General features: G+C 40.7%; 1 long non-coding RNA gene across 2 annotated transcripts in view; it reads right to left on the bottom strand.

Moving 5' to 3' along the window:
• The window catches only part of LOC148184551 (uncharacterized), a 194,531-nt gene that overhangs the window by 74,852 nt on the left and 96,422 nt on the right, over positions 1 to 23,257 (bottom strand). For both annotated transcript variants that reach the window (XR_015772220.1, XR_015772221.1), the window contains exon 2: positions 21,525 to 21,637. This is a non-coding gene — a long non-coding RNA (uncharacterized LOC148184551). The remainder of the gene's footprint in view (positions 1 to 21,524; positions 21,638 to 23,257) is intronic.

The following is a 23,257-nucleotide window of genomic DNA, read 5'->3' as shown; positions in this document are numbered from 1 at the left end:
ATGCCCGATCTCACCAGCTCAAGTGCCTTTAAGCATCACTTGCTGCAGCAATCTCCAGAAGTGGCTTTTCCAAACACTGTCTCTGCCCTGCTCCACACAGGCCGATATGTAGATACTTGTTTCCATCAGGAAACAAAGGATACACATATAGCTTTCACAATTGAAAAGATAATCACGTTGCCAATGGTATAGATTTGTGCATGGTTTTCCTCCAGTATTGACCTGATGTTCAGTGCAGGAAGTGATTGATACAGTTTGGAAGAATCAAAAGAATTTTTTCCTATTTCTGCCATTTATTCTATAGGAGATACTGGAGCCTGTTCAATAAGTGTAATAAGCATAAACTGTGGCACTTACAATACTATTCACTAGATTAATATAGAGCAATATTTATTTTAAATGCCACTTAGAAATAAATGGCTAAATCTCTTTCAAACTCAATGTATTTAGACTGAATCAATCCAAACCTTGAAATCAAATTCAGAGACTAAAATCGATATTCTCCCCGCTAATTCTGTATGCACACAACCCCCTCGGAAAGCACTTCAGAAGAACAAGAAAGTAAAGCCACATCTCTGGGATGCCCAATCCCTTCTTGAAGGGATTTTCTTTTCCTTTCTCTTTCCTTTTGAAACCATTTCTTCAGACTTGTGGCGCAGACAGTTCTCTCAGACAGTATTTTTCAGGTTTATTCTCTTTAGGTGATTTGACATCTGTACCGTTCAGTACTAATTTCCAAATCCTGGGAGACAATTTCTTAGCAGTTGCAATTCATCAAAACCCTAACGAATTCTGATGGAATTCTTGGGGACTGGTTTTCTGTCCTCTCTGTGGAAGGACTGCACAACACACCTATGTATTTAAACCACATTAAGAGACTAAATGTATTTAATCAATATTGCTCGAAAGAAACCTGAAGAGTCACATGCTAAACCCCAACAAAACCACCCTCAGTGCTGTCACCAAAGCAATGATTCAACAAGCACAGCTGAGGGAAGCTGACTCCACGTGCCAAGGGATAACCAAAAGGGATGGAGAGCTGAGTGTGAACAAGGAGTCAGGAAAAAGTCCAAGAGAACGATGATCTACAAACACAGAAGGGCTCACTGTGGAATGAGATGTGAAGGATGGAGGCAGAGAAGGCTTTATTGACTGTTCCAGGAAAAGCACTGGTTCAGGTACCTTGTCACGTTCAAAATAACTTGAATATCTTTAGATATTTTGGAAGGAAAATGGAAAAACTAGGCACTGTACCAGCTGCTTCTTGGTTCAAAAACAACAATCAGGTTTTATTTAGATTCTCAGTCTACTTAAGCTGGTTCTCGGGGGAGTTGCTGTGGGGACTTGAGCCCCGTGATTTGGGAAAACTTATGGGGAAAGAAGGAATAAAAAGGTAGTTCATAGAAGCCAGATGGGGAGGCCAAGAATCTGGCAAATATCCCTTTCCCACATTTCTTCTAGAACTCAAAATAAATCTGAATCTCTCTGACATTTGAAAAGAAGTCTGGCTATTTCTTCCCACATTATGTTTTCTTTTTGCTCGCTTTTGCACAAGGTCTTACGGGAAGCAGAGCCTGGTGCCAAAGTAACGCAAGGAAGCAAGCTGTGCCGATAATCTCAGACTGGCCCCCTTTTCTCAGGAGACATCCAGCCCAATTCCATGTACACAGGCAATTTGGAGGGCAAGGCTCGCTGGTGTGCTCTGGCAATGTGAGGCACCACAAACCTCGCTGAGCCAGGCAGCACAAGGGAATTTGCAGCTGCTTTGTATCACCAGAGCAAGGCAAAGCTGCCAGAGCAAACCAGGGAATCTGGCTCCTGCAGTTTGGAGAGACTTGGCATCAGTTTGTGAACTTTCCAAATCAGGCCTCCAAATCTTCTGAGAGTCACTTATCGCTATGAAACAACCCAAATCTCTATGGAAGAGATTTGCCATAGGACACGGGACTGTGCCCAGCCTCAGAAGGCATAGGAATTTTGATCCCACAGTGGTTTCACTCAGCCAAAGCACCTTGCCTTTAAAGAAGCTGTAGTTCAAAGTGCCAATGTATTTCGGACCACGCAAGTGTGACAAAATAAATATAAGTAGTAACTTCCGGTACTTAACAGACAGGTTTTTCCTGTGTCTGGGAGAACTAACAAAATTCAGGGCATTTCACTACCAGTGAATCTCTAATGAGGGGGTAGTAAAAATGCCTGCCTCGCTGACTGTCAGGGGATATCAAATTTGCTCACTTCTGACTCACTAATTACGCACCAAAAATGTAGATCAAGTGGTCATCACCCAAATTAGTACCTGCCAAAGATTACTTTTGGAATGGCTGTCAGCTAAGAAACAGGAAATGAGTTGCAAAATATTATTAAAACTGGAAAATAACAGCTTTAAGGTATGAGCTACCACTCAAGCACACAATGGAGTGAGGGTAGAAAGCAGAGCCCACGCGGGGAAGGGAGCAGGGAGAGGAGCTGATGGTCGGGGACTTGGGAACTACAGCAGCGATGGAAAGTGACACATGCTCACCTGGCTCGGTCATCTTGGAAAACCAAAACTAAAGAGCAAGTCCTCCCCAGGCCTTGGGAAAGAGGGATTCCAGCCACTGCTCTTCCAGCAGGCCAAAGCCTCTCCCTGCCCCAATTCCCCGCTGGCGAACTGGATGTGTCTCTGACTGGCAGAGGAGCCATAAGAGAATTAATTTCAATGACTGGAACAAACTAAAGTCATGGTAAGTAATGACAAAACCAAAGCCAAGCCATTAACATCCCGTGAGAAGAACAAAGCAGGGCCTGACCATTGTTTTCCATGTTCCAGCAACATTCAGATCTGAGCCTGAGGTGCTGGCAATGATGATGATGATGGTAATCACCATATAATACACCTTGCAGCCCCAAACACTTTTCAATTAGCTGCAGGCAACACCATGGGCTTGTCACCTGCCTCTTGTGAAAGGTGGAGACCAAGTGGCTGAAAGGGAACTCAAATATCAGTTCTGGGAGCAGGATTGGCTCTTTCTTTTTCTCCTGGAACCTCAGTGCAAACCATCACTCTTACTGCAAGGAGCCTCATGCTGTATATCCACTTACCCTGGTTGGCCAGCAGCTCTGTTTTGAAAGCTTTAAATTGGGGAAGGTGAGGGAAAGAAGTCTCTTTTCAGTGAGCTGCATAAATCCATCTCTCTCTCCTCTCTTTGTATTTTGGGGGGGAATATGAATAAAGCTGCCAAACTTGCCAGCACCTGCACCTCTATTTCCTAATCCAGCCTACTCCTCTGCACCACAGCTGACACGTTTGCAGCTTTAACAGACCTGTGAATGTCGTGTTAGAGTTCCAGTCCTGGGTATCACTGGACATCTCAGGTCAGAGTCAGGCATTTGCTCCCACACCCTGTGGGAGGGCTCTCAGCAGAACACTTGGAAATAGCAAGGCTTTGAAAATAAATCTGTATGTTAAACAAAGACAGCCAGGGATGGAAACAAAAGGATAGAAATAAATTGTTGATTGCTAGCTTGCTAAAAGGCTCACCATGAAGTGCTTCAGCAGTCAGTATTAGGACTGGGGATGTTTAATATATTCATTAGCGTTCTGGAAAAGAGAGGGGAAGGTGACAAAATTTGCACAGGGCGCAAAAATATTTAGGTTACTCATGATTACAAAAGATTAGAAAAGCTAGACAGATGCGCAGCATGAAGACAGATGAAATCTGCTGTTCGTAAGTGCAAGGTAATGCATATTTGAGTGAATAATTTTCAAAACTCATGGACAAAGCTAGGTTGTGAATTAACCAACCACTTGGGAAAAAGAGAGGGAGGATAAAACATGCGCCACTCTGGACAACTCAACGAGAAAGCTGAAGAACTGGGAGCAGCAGTCAAAAAAAGTAAATATGTTTTTGGGCTGCATAAAGAACAGGATGGGAATTAGTACTAAATTCCCACATCACTGAGTAACTGGACAGCGTATCTGAAATGCTGTACCAAGCTGCAATCAACTCACCCAGAAAAACCATAAAGCTGAAATAGGAAGGGGCAACAAAAATGATTAGTGGCAGGAGAAAGGACTGTGAAGATTGGGGCTGCTTAGTTTATTGAAGACAAATAAAAAGGGGACATGAGAGAGTTAATGAAAGTTACAGAGAAGATCAATTGCTTGGTCCTAGAGTCCTCTCCTCCTAATGTAACAACGCTGAAAAACAACACCTTTAAAAACCAATAAGGGAAATATTATTTTACACAGTTCATAATTAACCTATGGAACTGATTGCCACAAGATATCCTTCTGGCTAAGGACTTAATATGATATAAAATAGTTTAATTTAGACGCTTATGTGAATAATGAGGACATCCCAGCTAGGATTAAGATAAATATCTTAGAAAGGCTGAAACCCCTAATGCTTTGTGACAGAAATGAACCATGGGCTGATGGAGGTTGGAGAGAAACATCCTCTTTGGGCAATAAAAAATGTCTCTGTCTTCCCTTGAGCAACTTGGTTCCTGAAAGCTGCATTTGGGGCTGGATAGACTGACAGCCCAGTCTCACCAGGCACGTCTAGAGCAGCATCCCTTTGTGCTGACCTGAAGTTGGCACCTCCACTGTCCTCACCAAGACTGGGATATCAGACCTGGATTTTGGGAACGGTGCTGTTTGCACTGGTGGCAAGGGGAAGAGAATTTTGGATACAACACCGAGAGACTTAGAGCAAAATAGGACCAGATGTAGTGCACACTTGAGAGTGGGACAAACAGTGTGTTCTACTTTATGCCACCAAACCTGCCAAGGTTTTCTAATTTGCTTTCTAATTTTCTAATTTTGTTTTGTACATGAGAGCATCCTGTTAACACAAAGGTACAAAACAAAACTCTATAATCAGCTATGGTGTCAGAATCCCGATAGATTTCAATGCATCTATCCCAATGTCTGTGAGCAAAAAAAGGGGGTGGGAAAAGTTTAAAAAGTATAAAAGAGAAAAGCTACTGCCACCTAAATGCCTCAGAATGGAAGCTCATCTCTTAGGTACATTTGCAAAATGGGATGTGGAGCTTTGTAGCAGCTTTCTATAGAAATTACCTTGTTCAAAATACGGCCCACCCAAGTACAAACAGGTTTATTTTTTTTTCCCTTACAGCTACCAGCTAAAGCAGTGTCTTCAGTACAGACCTAAATCTGATTCAATGATTAATATGTAAACAGAATTTGACTTGCTCTTCTTTTGTGCTTATCGCCAAGATACAATCTGGCACAACAGTTTTGTTTGATAGACAGCCCTGGCCTATGCTTGTCAACTAGCCAATATAAAATAACATTATTACAGTATAATCTTGAATTAGGCTGTAAAATATTTCAATTGTGTGACACACATGATGAGAAGATTTTAGAGTTCTCACATGTTTACATAATTAGCACTGCATATTTGTTAAATTAAGGTATCACTATCACCTTTATTACCATATCCCTCCTCCTCCACTGCAGTGTCTGTGTCTTGTGTAACCTCACATGTCTTAACTTTTCAAAGGCAACAGAAAAAGGAGCCTGCGTCTCTGTGAGGATTCTCCTGCTTCTATGCAATTCTAATAAAAGGTATCAGAATACCCACCCTTTCTCACAGCGCTTCAAAAAAATAGCTGCTGAGGTGCAACTCAAGTAAGGAAAAGAAAGCACAAGAGGGAAATGGCCTCAAAGACCTGACTTCAGGTGTATTTAATCCTTCCACTACTGGTTTAAAAGTATTAAGTAGCCATAGGCTATCCCTGGGTAGAAAGACGGTTCAGTGACATCCCTTTTGTAAATATGTAGCTGCTCAGCCTCCTCCTAAACTCCACATTGAAGTCTGCTGCTTTTTCAGATTAATTCAGTTTGAATACTGCTGACTGTCTGTCACTACAGTCATATGTCACTGGTAGCAGCTCAGAAAGCCTAACCCCCCTCTCTAATGTCATTGCACACAATTCATTTTTAAATGTGGTATAATAGTTTAGGAATATCAGTAAAACAGTGGGGGGAAAGGCATTTTCAATTTAAGGGGTGTGTAAGGCAGTTTACAACACTGTATTAGATGAGCCAAGCATGTTTCCTTGAGAGGGGCACATATGGTACAGGTGAGACTTACAAAACATAGTTCCAATAATTACCAAGATCGTTAATAAGAGTGTGGTCATTTCAAACCATGTGGCACAGAATTACCAATAAGGTTATTTAATTAGGGGGTCCTTCTTAAAGAGCTAGGTAGTGCCTAGAACGAAAACATCTAAATCCACCCCAGAATAACCACAGCCACAAAACCAGACCTGGATTCTGTTTATCCCACTAGGTTTGGCTCAGGATACTCCAACTCCAGCCATGAGCCGCAGAGAAGGTCACAAAGGTTTGGCTGTGGGGCTCTGACCAGGACCTGCTTCTACAGAGACACCCTTGGCTCTCAGTTTACACTCTAAAAATATTTGAGACGTGGACACAAAATGAAATCTGGATGTGTTCTGCCCCAGCTGTGCTCACCATCTCCCCCCCTTCAGCTTCACTCATGTCAAGGAGGTGGCAAAATAAATGGCAGAATGAGGCCCTGCCAGACAGGCCCACTGCCCTCCCAAAACAGGCTGGCTCTGTTCAAAACAAACACGCAGCACGAGCAGTAACCCCACCAAAGAACTTCTGAAATGCGGGCTGATCTTTCCCAAAACTTCGGCTTTCTGGCTTTCTGATTTAATTCCAAGTGCAATAATAAACACACTCCTCTGTTTACAGCTCCATAAATAGTGCCTTGTGTTTTCTGAAACAATGCAGCTCTGGGCTGTCTCTGTGATCGTTTATTTTATATCATCCTTAAGTTGCCATTTATTTACATTTCTGGAAACAGCTACCCCATGAAACAAATGGCCTGTTTTGTTAAGTCATGGTCAAGGATGTTTCCTTCAACTTATCACATCTAGAAATGCCACAGACAGAAATGCTTTCAGGCTATTTGCTAAGAAAACTAACATAAGCTCCTTATCGGAAAATATTACATTTCCCCGAAAGGTGAACTGTTCTGTCAGTTTTTCAGGCCATGTGAAATTCCTTCTCTGCTCTGACAGGTCACTGAACAGAAGTTGATGGCACACAGTGGTCGCCCAGGACGTCAGGCAGAGCTTCAGCCACACATGGCTGCAGGTAGCGGCACAGATGCAGGAAGCCTTTCCCTGACACATCCAGCCTGGGGGGCACATTCCGGGCTGGGGGCTTTTGTGGCTTGCTTGGGGTTGGTTCAGGACTTCCCCCCTCCCTTCCACTGTTTTTCTTAGGATGCCTCCAGAAGCAAGGCAGATGCAGTGCTGTGTGTGCCAGCCTCTTCTGTTCATATCCCAGAAGTGGCAGCCAGAACAGGCTCCTTTGAGGCCTCATGAATCCTCTTCTCTTCAAACTCACAACAAGAAACCAGAAGAGGAGCTACGTCTCTGTATCTTGGTTTTAGAGCCTCCTCTGATTTTTCATCCTACTAAACCCAAAATATTGGCAGCTGCGGATTCTAAGCTTAAGAGGCAACTCAAGAGTTCAGGCAGTGTAGCTGCTTTCCTCAACCGAAGCAGCTGATTTCCAGGTTGCTCATGTTCCTAAGAGCTGAGGAACAGCTGAGGAACCAAGATCCACACTGTGCATGCTTTGCTTTATTCCTATTTACATGAAACTCGTGAACCTTCAGTGTCCATAATGAAGGTGAAAGCTCCAGCTGGCAAACTACTCTGATTTTGTGGTGTTTTAGAAACTGCAGGAGAGGAAGCTCCCCTGCTAAATCCCGATGCACTGGCACACACGGCCGTGTGACAAAACACAACCTACAGGCACAATCGATTTAAGCAGGTTTCCTTCATGTGCTGGCAGAGATCTGCCAGATGCAAGTTTCAAGATGAAACCGTGACACACCATGGACTTTAACAGACAAGTTGAAATCCAAAGGAAATACTGGGGAGACACTTTTTTTTTTCCCAAAGAAACTCCTGGTTTGAATCTTTTCAGTTTGATTTTTTTTTTTTTTTCTGTCTATTCAAGCTCAGAACTCATTCATTCTCTTTTCAGGAGAGTATTTTCACTGTGTGATGATGAGGGGCAGTAGTAGATAAAGTTTGAAATAAAACTTTACTAGCTGCCATCCTTTGGTTCATTTGTGATTCTCCCCACCCTGCCCTTTCTGCCAGGTGTTATCCACACACTGTTTAGGATTTACTGCTGGAGAGGAGCAGCACAACTGGGCACCGTTATATTCCCTCCTCTCTGCGTTATCACCAGCTGATCTTATCTTCTTATTACAATGTATAAAGACATAGATAGCCTCATGCTCCAGCCCCGCTCCAGAAGGAGTGCCCATTAAAGCACCCATCATTCTCCCAGCAGCCTCCTCCTCCTCTGTGGAGGAAAGGCAGCCCTGTGACAGGAACTGTCATGGAGCTGGTGGATTCCAGGCTGACAACTTCCAAAATCACAGACAACTCATGTTTAAATAGGCCCCTCATTTTCCTTGCTGGGGCTCAGCAGTATCAGAGAGACCTTGTCTAGGTCACAGGCAACAGGAGAGGCAATTTTGCAGTTTTGTTAAATTTTCCTTCTTTTATCACCTATCCCTATTTCAGGAGAGCAACACTCTCTGTAACCAGTAAAAGTGTCCACTGCAAAATGGGAATTAATGAGGTTAGTGTTTATAGCAGCACTGCTATTCGATGCCAAAAATAAGTCTGATGTTTCTATTCAGGAATAGGAAATAACACTCTGAACAGGCAAGTCACTCCCCAATGGACTTTGTTTGAATTTTCTCCAAAGGCTATTTCCTTTTCCTAAATGTGGGAAATACTTCCTGTCTGTGAAACAGCTCAACTCAAACGCTGAGCAGAAAATTAATAAAACAAACAAAAAGATAACAAACAAAAGGACCTTTGTTCTGGAAAGAAATGGCACCGGCTCTGCTCAGGAAGCATAAAGAAACCCAACGGATGAGAGAATAGACAAATCCTAAATAGGTTTCATGTAAGATGATTAAAAGTGCTTCCTTTGCTGTATATTTGGCAACACATGAAATCTGAGTCAGAGATATATCCCTTTCCTTCCAGTGCTGCTGCTTGCACTTCATGAATAAGTAAATGATTAAGAACACTTCAGATTTGGCATTATCAGACACATTACCTGGCTTGTGTTGTTTCAATCACAGCCCCAGCTCTGACCAGTGCAGGGGCTCTCTGTGTCTCCAAGCTTGGCTCAGCTCCAGTGAGGAGCAGGAGGTGTTTCAGAGTCCCCCAAATTCCAGGGGAATGCACCTGATCCTTACAAATTTACAGCCCCCCACCTTCCACCGAGACACTCAATTCCAAGCTGGATCCATCCACACTCACCACCCCAGGGCTTGTTTGTGCTTGTTGTCTGCATGCACAGCACCAGTGAGCCCAATTTTCCAATCTGAGAAACCTGGACATTTCCAAAAAGGCTCACAAAAGTTATCATACGTGGATGTATATCATGGATGAAAAAATGCCTTTTTATAACATCTATAAAACTGTGATTATAATAAATGTCTGCTTAATTAATACATCGGGACATAAAGCCATTTATTCTCCTCTCATTTACTATCATTCTCCCTGTTCAGATTTAATAATGCAAAAAGGTTGCTCAGATGCCAAACGGTAAAAATAATAAAAATACATTTATCATTGATCTGAAAAGCAGAAATGCCTGGCAGTACTCCCTGGCACAGGGAACACAGCCAAATTTTCTTAACGGAAATCCAAATAACATCTCACGAAAAAAAACCTTCAAAACATACCAGGAAATTCATATGATGTGATCGATAAAGCAGTCTGAGAAATGCACAGAGCACGGGGAAACAGGTGCGCAGAATAACCATTATTACAATATGCACAGTAAGGAGGGGGGACAGGGGCAGGGAGAGAAAAAGAGAGAGAGAGAGAGAGAGGGAAAAAGCTTTCAAAATGGTTAAATTCATGAGGGCTACAGAGCCTCAAATTGAAATTATCTCACTCTGCACTGATAAATAAAGTGGCTCTGGTACCTAAATCATGACACTAACTATACGTTTCGATTTTTTTAAGTAGTGATTAGGTGGATACTCAGGGGAACCTACTAGCCTTCACAGAGATAACAGACTCAACTTAATATCAACTTAAAAAGAGACTTGAATTCTAACCAATCTCATGTAATGAATTGAAATTCTATAGCTTTCAGAGGAAAAAAAAAAAGATAAAAAAGCGATGTGGCTCCATTCTCTAACTTGCTGTCAGGAAATATAATTTGTGCTCTCGGTGATTCACCTAGCTCATATGCAGCATGCAAATTTATTTCCCTAATAATCAGACCTGGAGATTGCCCAAGAGGATTAATAGCATCATTCCTTATGACCGCCAGGATATTATGCACCTCTGACATGGAAAAATTGTGTTAGTTCTACAGAGAAAACGCAAGGATATTTGTCCTGCTAGACAATATAATAGGCTGGTGCATCATCAGATTACAATGTCATTTCAAAAACCTTGAATACAAATAATGTACAGTGGGGGAAATGTTGGTACAACCTCCCTTAATTCAGTAGCCTTGAATTCACATGTATTTTTTTTTGCCTGTGCTTTTTTATTCCTCTCCCCATTATAGTCTGTAGAACATTGCTAGGAAAAGGCAAAGGTATTTTATATTAAACCCATCTTGCTCTGTTTGTTCTTATGTTATTCTTTGAGAATAGCCTATATGGACACTGCAGGATAAAATAACATAAAATCCACAGCTTCCAGTTTTTCAAAGAGCTGAATACACCCACAGCCCCAGTACACTGTATTCCATATGTGAATACAGAGCAATTTATTTGCACAGTTGCTTAATTTTGATTCCCAAGTCAAAGCAACGCGTTCCGCAGGCTCCGGCATTCACACAGGAAGAATTTTAATTTTTCAAATATTTTTTAAACGAGTTGGTCAGGAAATTTTCTTTAAAAAAAAAAAAGCAAAAAAAAAGCAACGTTTCCTGCTGTACTTTAGACCAAAGAACACCGCCTTAGAGACAAGACAAAATTTCATTATTATGCGCATGGGAGCAATAAGATTAGCTCCTATTGCTGCCCCTAAGGTGGAGCAGCAGGAGGAACCAATGGGACGATGCTAATGTGTATGTTAATAGTATTCTCCTCCAAGAAGTTGGGATAATTAAACATGTACCATCTCTTTAAGACAGAACTGCACACATTTTCTTCGGATGGGTGTTTACAAGATTTCCAATTTCAGGTCACAGCCATTTCTGAGATTGCTTAAGAAAGGGATGGGAATAACTTATCTTATTCATGTATTCAAAGAACCTTATAAAATGTGCAAAACATAACAGTTTTAAGGGGCAAAACATGCATCTTGCCTTGACAGACCTGCTTTGTTATGTGTAGTGTTGTACACTGACCTAATATATTGAACATTTTAAGCTAATATACCTTGTAGGAACCAGCCTTTAATGTGATGGATTTTATAGTATCTCATTAGGGTGTGTTTATATAACCTGATACTAAACACATTTTCAGATTCATGTTCCTTATTAAAATTGTGAGCTGTATTGATTTTTAGTTGAACAGCAACAGAGACATTTTAATATTAGGAAAGGCTGCTCTGAAGTTATTTTCACAGATCACAACTACTGTGACACAAACAGAGCACATATCTCTCATCTTTCTTTACAGCCTCAATTAGAAGAATCAGGATGTGTTACCCCACCTGCTTTTCTATTGGTTGAGCAATTCTCTGCCTCCATTTACAACACCAAAAAGCATTTTTATTCATTGCTTTGGGGGGGGTGTTATTTTAAAATATCCATTCGTGACAAGCCCCCAAACAGTATTTATATTTTTCCTTCTAAAGAACCCTGTGTTTTTAAAAACAAAATACCTTAATGCATCTGCTTTTCAAGTTTCCATAACAAACTGAGCAGCCACAGCAGTGTTTACTCTAATACAGCACACACAAAAACTTACCATTCTGAGCAATGTACAAAAAACAATGACTTTCCCATCCTAATGTCTCCATTTTGTAAACCAGTCTTCAAAGGTAAATCTAATGTCAGCAATAAATAGAGTGGCTCCAATATTTCTCTGAGGAGTCACAGGGAAATAATGATCTTTGAGGCACTGTAAATAGTTTAAGTTATTGGAAGGTCCTTGTAAGAAATGAAATATGAGGATTAAAAAAAAAAAACAAAACAAAACAAAACTCGATTTCTCTATTGTAAAGTTAGGGCATTTGGAGGGAGCCCAAATTTTAAATGCAAATATTTAGAGAGAGAAATTACCGCTTCTGAGACAAGCAAATCATACACTTAATTCCCGACTCTTATTGATTTAATGAACTGGTTGTTAATAGAACGTCACTTGGAGAAACAAAGAACAGCCATGGAAGAGTAAGTGTTCCTTACATTCCTGCAGTTTTAAAACCAACCTCTAAGTCTTCAGCAGGGAAAAGGCTGGAAATTAAATTGCAGCACATAGGAACCACCAGATTTAATACAGCCTCTTGTGCCATTTAACCACACCTGTTACTTGTGCTACAGCACTGCAGAAGCGGATCAGGAATCTCCAGTAATTGCTATATTTGACATAAGAAGTTTTAGGTCTGAACTGGGTCTCAGAAAGAAGATTTCCCTTAATTTTGCCCCTGGCATGCTATTCATTATTAAACATTAAAGTTGTGTCAATTACTTACTTCCATAGTTGATTATTATCCCAGTTATTCTACCAGCTAATCAACTCCTCTCTAACACATGTCTAGCAGTGACTTTGAATTGATGTACAGAATATAATTATTTGTGCAAATTTCTTTTGTTTCTTGTTAACCACCGAAACTGGTTAATTACTTTAATCCCCACAACCCCTCAAAAAGAAAGTATCTTGATTTATCAATTTATTTTTAATTGATATTAGGTTGAGCTTTGAAAGTTGACTATTCAGCAACGTAAGACACTGCACTGAGAGGGAAAAAAAAAATTATATTTTCTACATGTCCTTTAAAGCAGAATGAAAACACCTCCATCTGCAAGACCTTGGTAGCTTTATCAGATCCAAGGCTCTTCCGTTTGAGGTGTAATTATTTTACCATTATTACAAGCAAGGCTTTTAACAGAACAGTCATTCCCTCTATTTAAGCAGTAAGTTTTATAATTTATTACAGCTCTTTGGTCATCAACTCGCTATACAAACAGTCGGTCACCAGTGACCAATTACATTAAGGTTAAGCAACATAACTTTAAATTAGAAATAAGCTAATGTATCTTCATCAAGGGCCTGCTGTGTTTTCAGTGCTGTTTATGAGATGATACTAAATGTGGATATGGAGCACGCTCACTGGGACCAATTCCTATCGGCCTGAAAATGGAAAAGTCTTGAGCCTGCTCAGGTCCAGAGCTAATTAATGGGATAACATCTGCTTTACGCATTCTGCTGGAGTAATTTCTATCAACTTCACTGGGAAGATGCATGGGAAACTATCAGAGAAATAAGTATCTATGCTGAACCATATTAATCTGTAGTGAGTCTGGAAATAGGAATTTCAATTCTCCTATTATCCTAGGGATGGGCAGAGGGGGAGGACGAGGGCACAGGGCTTGTTTCTCGGCTGATCCAATTTCTGTGTTTGTAACAGATTGAGTTCTGTTTGCATGCACACACTTGCACACACACACAGCAACTGCTCGGGGCTGCCTTTGTCTCTGGGCTGGGGGGTTTTAAAGGACATGGCGGCAGCCGAAGATGACCACGCTCCTCGTACAACAACCACTTTTATACAGGAAGGTGGTTAAGTGGCTTTATTGCATTACTTAAAAGCACAGCAGGAATGGCTAAAGAAAAAAATACTGTACTGTAAAGCAGGCTGCAAAAGTGATAAGACACTTATTTCATTTTATCAGCCTGTGGACAAGGTGCAGGGGTGTGAAGGGCCAGGTACCTACTCTGATCTGAGATTTAAATAAGTAAGACATGAAGGGAATGCTGGCCACCACCAAAAAAATAAATAAAATCAGAACCTCCTAAAGAAACCCTGTTGACTTCCAAATTCAGGCTCCCTTTCACCTGAATTTCATCACTTTGTCCAAAAAAATCACTGGGCAATTTTAACTACAGCAAGATGCTTAAAACTGCATTTTGCTTGTGAGGTTTTCCTGGTGAAGTCCTGTAGGGCACAGAATCCGACTGCTGAGGAAAGACATTACATTTTTATGCATGTATGCTTTTGTCTGCCTGTGCCTACAGATATGTAAAATTTATGAAATTAATGCCCTTTTAAAAACGTCTACACTGGAAACATGTGTGTATGTTCCGACAAAACACATTTATACCTAAAAACATCTACAAATATTCATGGCTCTGTGTGTATGCTCAAAGAGAATAAGCCAAAACAGAAACAGGTAAATGCCTGAGTTTGGAGTGGCAAAACCAGAAAGAATCATATTGTTTTCCTTATATTATTATTATTATTGTCTAAGCTATGATTTACAGGTTTAATTCTTTCAAGCTAATGCATACAAATGAATTGCACAGAACAACAGAAAAGGAGGGAGGTTCTTACAATAAAAAAATTCCATTAACAGCCATTCACCTTTACCTAAGAGGTTATGAGTTCATATGTCAACTCTATGGAATATTTCAGTAATTTGTTTGCTATTGTGTACATTCTATGTATTTGTTTGCTACAAGGTATTGAAACATTCAGGCTACTGGGAATTAAATGCTTATTTGACTAACAATGCCTATCTGTAAATTTAATGGTATAAAACATGGAGTTTTCTAACAGGCTGTCACTCACTTTTATTTAAGGAGATACTACCGAGACAAGGTTCAAGGTCTTCCAAAGAACTCTGACTTCCTGGGCTTCAGTCCCGGGCTTCAAGGGGAAATACTACTATTTACCTGTCGTTTTTAACTCTCTTACATAATTGTGTAAATTACTGACATGAAGCAGCACTTACTTTTGTCACATGTAAATGACAACTACCCAGCTCTTCAGGAAGGAGCAGTGCAAAGCCACAGTGGCTTTATTTTGAACTTGTGTGCCAGGTGTCTGTGGGGAGGAGGGAGCTTTGTGAGCAAAGGAACTGGATTTAAAGACTCATATATTGCAAAATTCCTCTGCAATCCATCACATTTGAGAGCAGAAAACGCATTTGATTTTTAATTTGCTTAAGCATGCAAGATGGCCCACTTCAGCAGCATTGCAATTTTCTGATTTGTGGGCAGGATTCACAGACAGAACACAGCTACTGTTCTTTTCCTTTCTCCTGGAACTGTGCCATGAGGCACCACGGTTGTAACAGGGGCGAATCCTCAATTCTGTTCATCTCTCTCCCCTCTCAGTGTTATTTGAACCCTTATTTTCCTTGAGGGGCTCATTCAGCTGCCCTAATATGTATACAGTGATAATATAGTCATACGCATAATAAAAAAAAGAGCTTCAAAATTATAGTCAGCTTAGTAATAATGCAGTGCTGTGCTGGAGTGACTGGCAACTGTTGATCCAATTATATAACTGGTTGCTTCTTAAAATTCAGGGATATGAGACTGATATATAATGTGCTGTAAAGTGTAAAAGAACTGGACAGGAAATAAGGCGGGTTGAATTTTTTCGTGCTTTGATCAAATTAGAACCAGGTTGATGAAAGGAAATGCCTTGGGTTCTCTGCTTGAAGTTTTGTGTTATACAAAAGGCTCTTGAAATGATCAATTTTGCACATGTCACTCAGTAAGTTTAGAGAGAACCAGTGCCTGTGTCTGCCAAGGAGTCTCTGCCACAGCTCCCTCCAAAGCCACCCCGTGCTGGACAGGAGATTTAACTGAGATGCTCCAAAATGGAACTGAGGAACCGAAGGAGGGACGATCACAAATCACAGCAATACCCCAAGTTTGCAGGTTTGTTTTCCAGGTTTCTGCTCAGCCCTTTGACTCAAGAAACACAGATCAGGAAAGACAGAAAAGGGTCATCTGGTGAATCCCTCAGAAATAAATGCAGGATTATCTTTGCTGCTGCTCTTTTAAGCATTTATCTGGCTAACTCACTAACTAGCTTTCATCCATTGTAACCCTCTGCCTTTCCCCCGCTTTTAAAACAGCCACTATTATTTATGAAGTGCTGTAGATGTGCAGTGAGAAGCACAGGGACTTTTTGCTCTTATTTTTCCTTGAGGACAACTTAAAAGGAGAGAAAAAAGCACCTATGAAAAGGCACCTTGCAGGTAAGGCTGTGGTTCTTCTGTCGCTTGGTCTGTCTCTGAAGAATGACTCCATAGTGGTTAGGCCTGTATGAGACACAACCTCTCTGGTACTTTTCTGGGATCAATCCCTCTGTACTATGTGCTGCTCAATGTAGTGATTTAAATCCCACCGTTTCAGTCTTAATGCATTAACGTTTCAGCACTCCTCAAACACATCCTGGAAATCTGCCTCCTCCTTGTAATTCTAATCCCCAAATCAGGAATTGTGTAAGATTTGAAGAGAGGCACCTGAGTCCAGCACACATCCACACCTCTGCTGAAAATACAGTATTGTGATTTATCGATAAATACATTTAGGGCGGGGGGAAAGAGCAAAGTAGGGGAAAAAAATATTTAATTCCCAAGCCTGGGTGCAACAAAGTCCCTTGTGGTACTCTCTGCAGCAGGGAAGAGAACTACTGAAGGAGCCATCAACATTAAAACTTGCTGAATTCCTGTTGCCCCCAGGATAATACCTGCACGGAAACTCTTTTGTTTTGGCATAATTCCCTGTGCAAGGCACGCCTCCAGAAAGCAGGGCTTCCAGAAATAATATCCCAGGATGGGGAGCACTGAGGAGTAACCTTCACCCAGGCCTTTCAATTCAGTTTTGTGGGAATTACGGCAAATTGCGGTTGTGTGCTTGTGTTGGATGCAGAGCAGTTGAAAAGCTGCCCATTTCCCCACCTAAGCAGCTCTTTGGGAGTTGATTGGTGTTCCTCAGGAATAGAAACACACACAGCATTGGAAATGACAGGACAGCACAGTGCAATTTCACTAAGAAGGATGCACAGGGCGTTATAGGAATAACATTTTTCCATGTTTCAAGGCTGAAGTTAGAGAAGCTCTTTACAATTTTTGCATGTGAGATGCTGCTCCATTCCAGTGGCAGACACTGCCGAGAGCCCAGGTTAATAAGGAATAATTGATAATGGAGAATGCTCCTCCAGGCTCCCAGCCCAGGGCCCACTGACCCTCTGCAGCACTGGGCAGTGTGTGCTCACCTCATTCCAGGGAACGGCCCCAACCTGAGCTTGGAGTCTCACTCCTGGAAAACTCACTACATCACAACTTACTCTATGAAAACATCCAAACAGGGGAAATGAACATACTTTAAATAATAGCTGATTTAAATTATTTTCCATAACATTTGTTTTTCTTTTCTTCCCCTCCTTTTTTTTTTGTTAGATCACACTTAATATGATTCCATGACACCAATGCTGGGGATGAAATTGAAAGCTATATTCTTCTAAATGTGTTCCCAACATTCCATTTTTTACAGAGCTGCCAGAGGCTATTCTGCATTCCCACAACGGCTACAAATGTAACATATTGTTTTGCAATAAAAATTAGCTATAAAAGTGTGAAAAACGCCAGAGATCCAAATGTGAGAAACAAGAGAAGGGGTATGGCTTTCGCACACTTTTAGTGGACATTTTATTTATTTTTCAAATGGAGTAGACATATTTATAGCTACTGTATTTCAATTATCTCTAATTTCACACATTTTATGCAGATTCTAGGCATTTTAATTGCAAATGAGAAGGAAACTTATTTTTAAAAGTGGAGCAACACAACATTTCAGATCTCAATTTTAATTCCAAATTTATCCGCATCACTGTTAAAAACTTTTAAAACCTCATTTACACTGCAACTTAAAATTAGGTGCGATTTCAAACAAAAACAAAAGTCCTCCGTACCTATGAGTTAGAGCGCCAAAACCTCTCTCACGTATTTTTATATCTTTTCTTTCTGAATTAAAGTTTTTAGGTAGGAAAGTTTGGGAAGCTGAAATGACATTATTAATCGGTGACACATTATTTCAACAAGAGTCAGTAATTTAATAGTATTGTCCATAAGTGATGAAAATTAATACATTACCCGCCCTTTCTGTCTCTGTGCCTCCAATAACCCAGGGCATGGGTTATTAGCTCAAACCCTGCTCAGCCGTCACTCAATGGGAAATTCTTCCAAGGGAATAAAGCACAGCGCAGCCTTTGGCTGGATAAAAATTCCCACTGTACGCTAAAAACGTTAGTGACAAATGCTGCTCTTTTCCAAGCGGTATTCCCGGTAGCTTACTCCTATGGAACGCTAATAAGCTAAATAAAATGTTTGTGACAAATTCAAAGCCACTTGAACCCTGCTGGTCTGAAGCAGGGATGGTTTTCCAAAGGATCCTACAGCTCCAAATTAACCTAACAGGTTTAAAATCACACATGTGATTTTATGGAGCCTCCTAAGCTGAGAATCCACTGCTTGACTTTGTACTATCCAATGGAATAGATCTTTAAAAGTTCCAACTACTTACTGAAAGGCATGAAATAATTTTATTATAAATGGAAATTTAATGTCTGGAGCATGTGGAGTTTTTCTCTTCTTTCTTTCTATTCAGTAATTTATTTAAATGCATTCAAAAATGCATTCAGAAAATGAGACATAGCACTTTGGTTAAGACATCTGTATTTCAAACCAACATCTTCAGGACTGTGAGCAGCTCTGTTAATAGTCTTTTTATTTGATTAGGGTAATCTGCTGCTGTGCTAATCTTTATCCACTACCTTTTAACCAATCAATATTTTAGGGTTATAGATTTGGAAGGTAGGCAATAATTTTGTAGATAAACTCTCTAGGCACTGCTGACATGGTATGGTTGCATATTTAATATCTTTTCTGAGGATTCACAACTCCAGCAGTGTAAGAATCTGCCCAGGGTAAAAAAAAAAAAAAAAAAAAAAAAAAGTTAAACCTTAAATTTTCAAAGCTGTACGCAGGGATTTGGCCACCTGCCTCCTATTAATGTCAATGAAAATTTAGAGGTAAGAAAAGCTATGTCTTTTCCCTCAGATCATTTCTGCTTTGAAAGGAACCAGAGAACAAGAGAGAGGAAATTAAAAGCAACTTCATACCACAGGCCAACACCAGCAAGGCCTGGTGGTGAGGCAGGAACAGTACAGAGGCAAAACATTTGTTCACTAAATGAGTGAGCATCTCCCTGAATATCAAAAGAGCCAGGTACAAAAAGTTCAGAAGGAAAAAAAATTAGATTTTCTGGTTTTAAAATGCCATTAAAATATATCTTTTCTAATTTTGCTCAGCTGAAATTATCTGTTGCTTATGATAATAATTTTGCTGCAGATAAAATTAGTTGTCAGACCTCTGTTTATGGCCTAATTACCTTTTCTAAGGGGAAAAAAAAGGCAGGAGAAATAAAAGAAAAAACAATAAAATGCAGTAATCTACTTTCCAGCAAGAGGGATTCCTAGTGATGCCTAGTTACCTGCACAGACTTCGCTAGAGCCATGCGCGTTTTTATACACAAGATTTATTTTATATAATAAATATTTATATTTATTTTTTGTACAAAAGATTTATTTGGGCTGTTTTGCCCATCTGGGCAGTGCCAGCTTCTGCCTGCCCTCATTTCTGTGACTGGGGACAGGAAGGACAGGCCAAATCACCCTCAATTATTTCGAGAGAGCTGGGAATCCTGAAATGATTTGAGATCCTTCTAATAAGAAAAGTCAGGAAATCTGAGGGCAGCATCTTGAAAAAGAAGGCACTGTAAACTACTAATTTCTTCTGAAAATGTTTCCCCACTCTGCTTCCAGCTTTGGAAAAGGTAAACTGATTTTTCATTGTTTAGAAGTGGGTGCCAGGAATGCCACTGCAAAGAAACACTTGTAAAGACCGAGCCTTGTGTTATAGATGTCAGAACCAGCACATTTTGCTCATGACTCAGTCCAATGCTTCAGCAAGGAGCAGAATGACAAATACTGAATATTTCTTAATAGCTCTTCACATTATACGAAGCTCAAAATTGAAATTAATTTGTACAACATTCCTGTTAATGGAGTTGCATCCACAATGCCACTTAAATTGCAGCTCTACGTGGCACAGCTTGGGCAGGGCACAGACGGAAGGTGAGCAAGCCTGACCTCAGACAGAGGCTGCCCTTTGAAGTGTTCTGAGCAGCATTGCCATGAGATCTGCCCAGCTGCATTTTGGAATACATTTGACAAACAAAAAAATTTGTATCTGTGTTCATTTCACAAGATATAAATGTCTCTTTCGTGGTAGGAGAAATCCTGCTCCCGGGAAGTGATCCTAACCTAATCTGACACGTGGTATTTGTAACCCTACTTTAGTGTCCCAGCCTATTTACAGTGTTTACATAAAACTCCCCAAAATCTCCGCACTCCCTGAAAAGTTAATCCAGTACAAATATTGACTGGCTGTCAATTGAGCATTATTGACTTGCTCTGGGACTGTGCTTTATTGCCTTAACTGATGAAACTTGTTTTCTTTGTTAAACTTAATTTCTTTTGGACCCCCTTTGGATGAAATGCCATTTATGAGACTGCTCCTCCTCCTCCTCCCACTGCCATGGGGCCACCCCTTCCACTCAGCTGGAGTGGTGGGACAGCCTCAAAGCTTTGCAGAAGGAAGGCGACCAACCCACTCTGTATTCTATAAAGAAAACCTGGCCCAACACCAGTCCTATCTCCTATAAATATTTGGTCCACACCAGCTTCAACACAGCGACTTCCTCCTTTGCTTGTACAGAGACGTGTCTCCAGCAAGGCTGGAAGGGGCTGTGAACCCTTCAATGGGGTCTGTGAAAAGCAAACTGATTACCAGGAGCTGAAATTCTCACTCTGGCAGTCTATAACCTTCACTAAGAGGTGGTGGCAGGGTTTTTTTTTAAGGAATTCTAAAATTCTAAAAGCTAAAAACCTTGGATGTCTTGCATCTCTTTATCAGAAATAGTACAAATCAGCTTATCCAGAAGCCAAAGTTCATGAAACACACACGCTCATCGTATTTTGAACACCCAAGAAAACATTATTTATCATTTCATTTTTTTAAAATCTATAGTCTACAGATACAGCAAAACAGAAACCAAAAATAGCAACTTTCACAACATTCCCTGATTCTGCAACAAATTCCATCAAGCGTTCTAAGTTCTGATCCCCAGGTCAAGTGAGACTGACAATAAATCTTAGGAAGGATTTGATATCGTTAAGCTGCAAAACCCAAAAATCCATTACAAAAGATTTATCTGAACGTATAAAGAATGAACCCAAAATGTTTCAGCCAGTGTGGGGAAGGACAAAAGGGTGGAATGGCAGACAGGGGAGGAAGGGTAGATTTCAAATGACCAAAGCCAGTTACAAAGCAGGTATTTCTCTCTGATCTCAAAACAACATTTAGGAAGGAATTTGCCCAAAAATGCAGTTACCACAGAGATGAGGGTTTGTTTGTGAAGGAATGTACCAGAGCAGGCACTTACAGTTTGCAGAGCTCCATTTGCTCCTCCACACGGGGCTGCTCCTTGAGCCCTGCTCAGCTCCAGGGCAGGATTTGGTGCCATCATCTGCTCCTTCCTCTGTTCTCATCAGCTTCCTGGAGAGAGGGGCAAGGGAAGGGAAAAAGCAGGGATGTGTCACATTGCTACACCTTCATTTGATATTCTTTATAACTTGTTATGTTTGGCTCAGGTGCAGTCCAGTTCTTTAATCAAACATCCTCAGATCATGCTTCTAGCAACTGACCAAAGCCATGGTAGTTTTGCTCTCAGTTTGCCAGCCACATGAGCAAGTTTATTCCTGCCTAGTTTATTTTTTTATTTTATTTTAGCCCATGCAAGTAGTTTTTTCTACAAGACCTCCCTTCCTTTTAAATGAAAGGCTTCTTCTGAACATTTGACAAATGGGAGAATGCACCCTATAACACCAGCTATGCCAAGAATGCACCTGCTCTTTGTGAAAATACTTTGGCTGGCTTGAATGAGGTTAAATGTTAACATTTTCATTAGTCTGTAAGTTTTGGGGTTGTTGGCATAAAAATAAAAACCAAGCAAACAACCCAGATCATCCCAAATTTTACTTTTATAAAATTAAATGTGGCTGATGTATGAAAATAATTTTTTAAATTTTTTTTCTTTTATATTTCAAACCCTGGAAATGAATTCAAGGTATCTAAGCCAGTTAAGAGCCACCACGCACAGAATTACAGCAGAGTCAGGAAGACCCTGGAATCAAGGCTACAGGAAACCTCAGATGTATTTGAACCAACCACAATCGCACCATTAGCATGAGGTGCAAAAAATGCCAAAACAAGACAAAAACAGACAGTCCATATTTTTAAAAGCTTGGGTTTTGCTGTTGCTTAAAATCCTTCCCTCCCTACATACCTGTACACAATAATAATCACCATCATCATAAAAAATAAGCCCTCAAGATCAAATAGTCAGTGGTATCTTAAGAGAAAAGAAGACGACAGGCTTAGGAAATCAAATCCTTGCAATAAATAATATATGATGAGTTAAGGAGATGAACTGACAAGGGGGTGCACCTCTAATCTCTCCCCTGCAAGAGAGGGAAGAGCTGAATCACTTGCACATCTTTCTTTGGGCATGGTCAGGGGTTGCTCCTCCACTCCAGTTTCCCAAGGAATATCACGCTCCACTCATTTACCAGTCTAAGCTACACATCAGCAGCACAGTCAGTTTTCACCTGCCGTTTTACAGCATAAGAATACATTTTTGGAACATTCTCTTATTGAGATCTAATTATTTCAGAGCAGGTTCGAATTAGAGATGAGTCAAGCCACTGAAGTCCTGTGGGACACCAAGGACTACCTTGCTCAGGATTCCCAGTTATCCTTTATTCCAAACTTGAAATGACACCTCCACCTAAACAACAATTTTAAATAACAAACAACACCAGGCAACAACAACAAAAAAAATCTCTCAGCATGGCCAAGATGCCAGGCACATAAAGAAAATTGACTGGCCCATATTTCTGAGCAATAAAATCAATGTCACCTTTTTATACCTTCAGCCCCCTTGTCTAATGTCCCTCAGCAGATTCCTGCCAGTGCTGTGCAGCTATTCCAGGCAAGACAGGGGTGAAAGCCTATGAGCAAGGACTTCCCACCTTCCACCAGTCCCATCTTTCTCTACTGAACACATCCCTTCAGTTTTCCCTCTCTCAGCTTTGCCACTTGGGAAAAAAGCAGCAC

Source organism: Pseudopodoces humilis, chromosome 3 (assembly GCF_049639895.1).
Source record: "Pseudopodoces humilis isolate 2021_Gansu_Grassland_sample_001 chromosome 3, ASM4963989v1, whole genome shotgun sequence".
Taxonomy (NCBI): Eukaryota; Metazoa; Chordata; class Aves; order Passeriformes; family Paridae; genus Pseudopodoces; species Pseudopodoces humilis.
The sequence above is the reverse complement of the archived record's forward strand: the minus strand, read 5'-3'. Positions and strand labels throughout refer to the sequence as shown.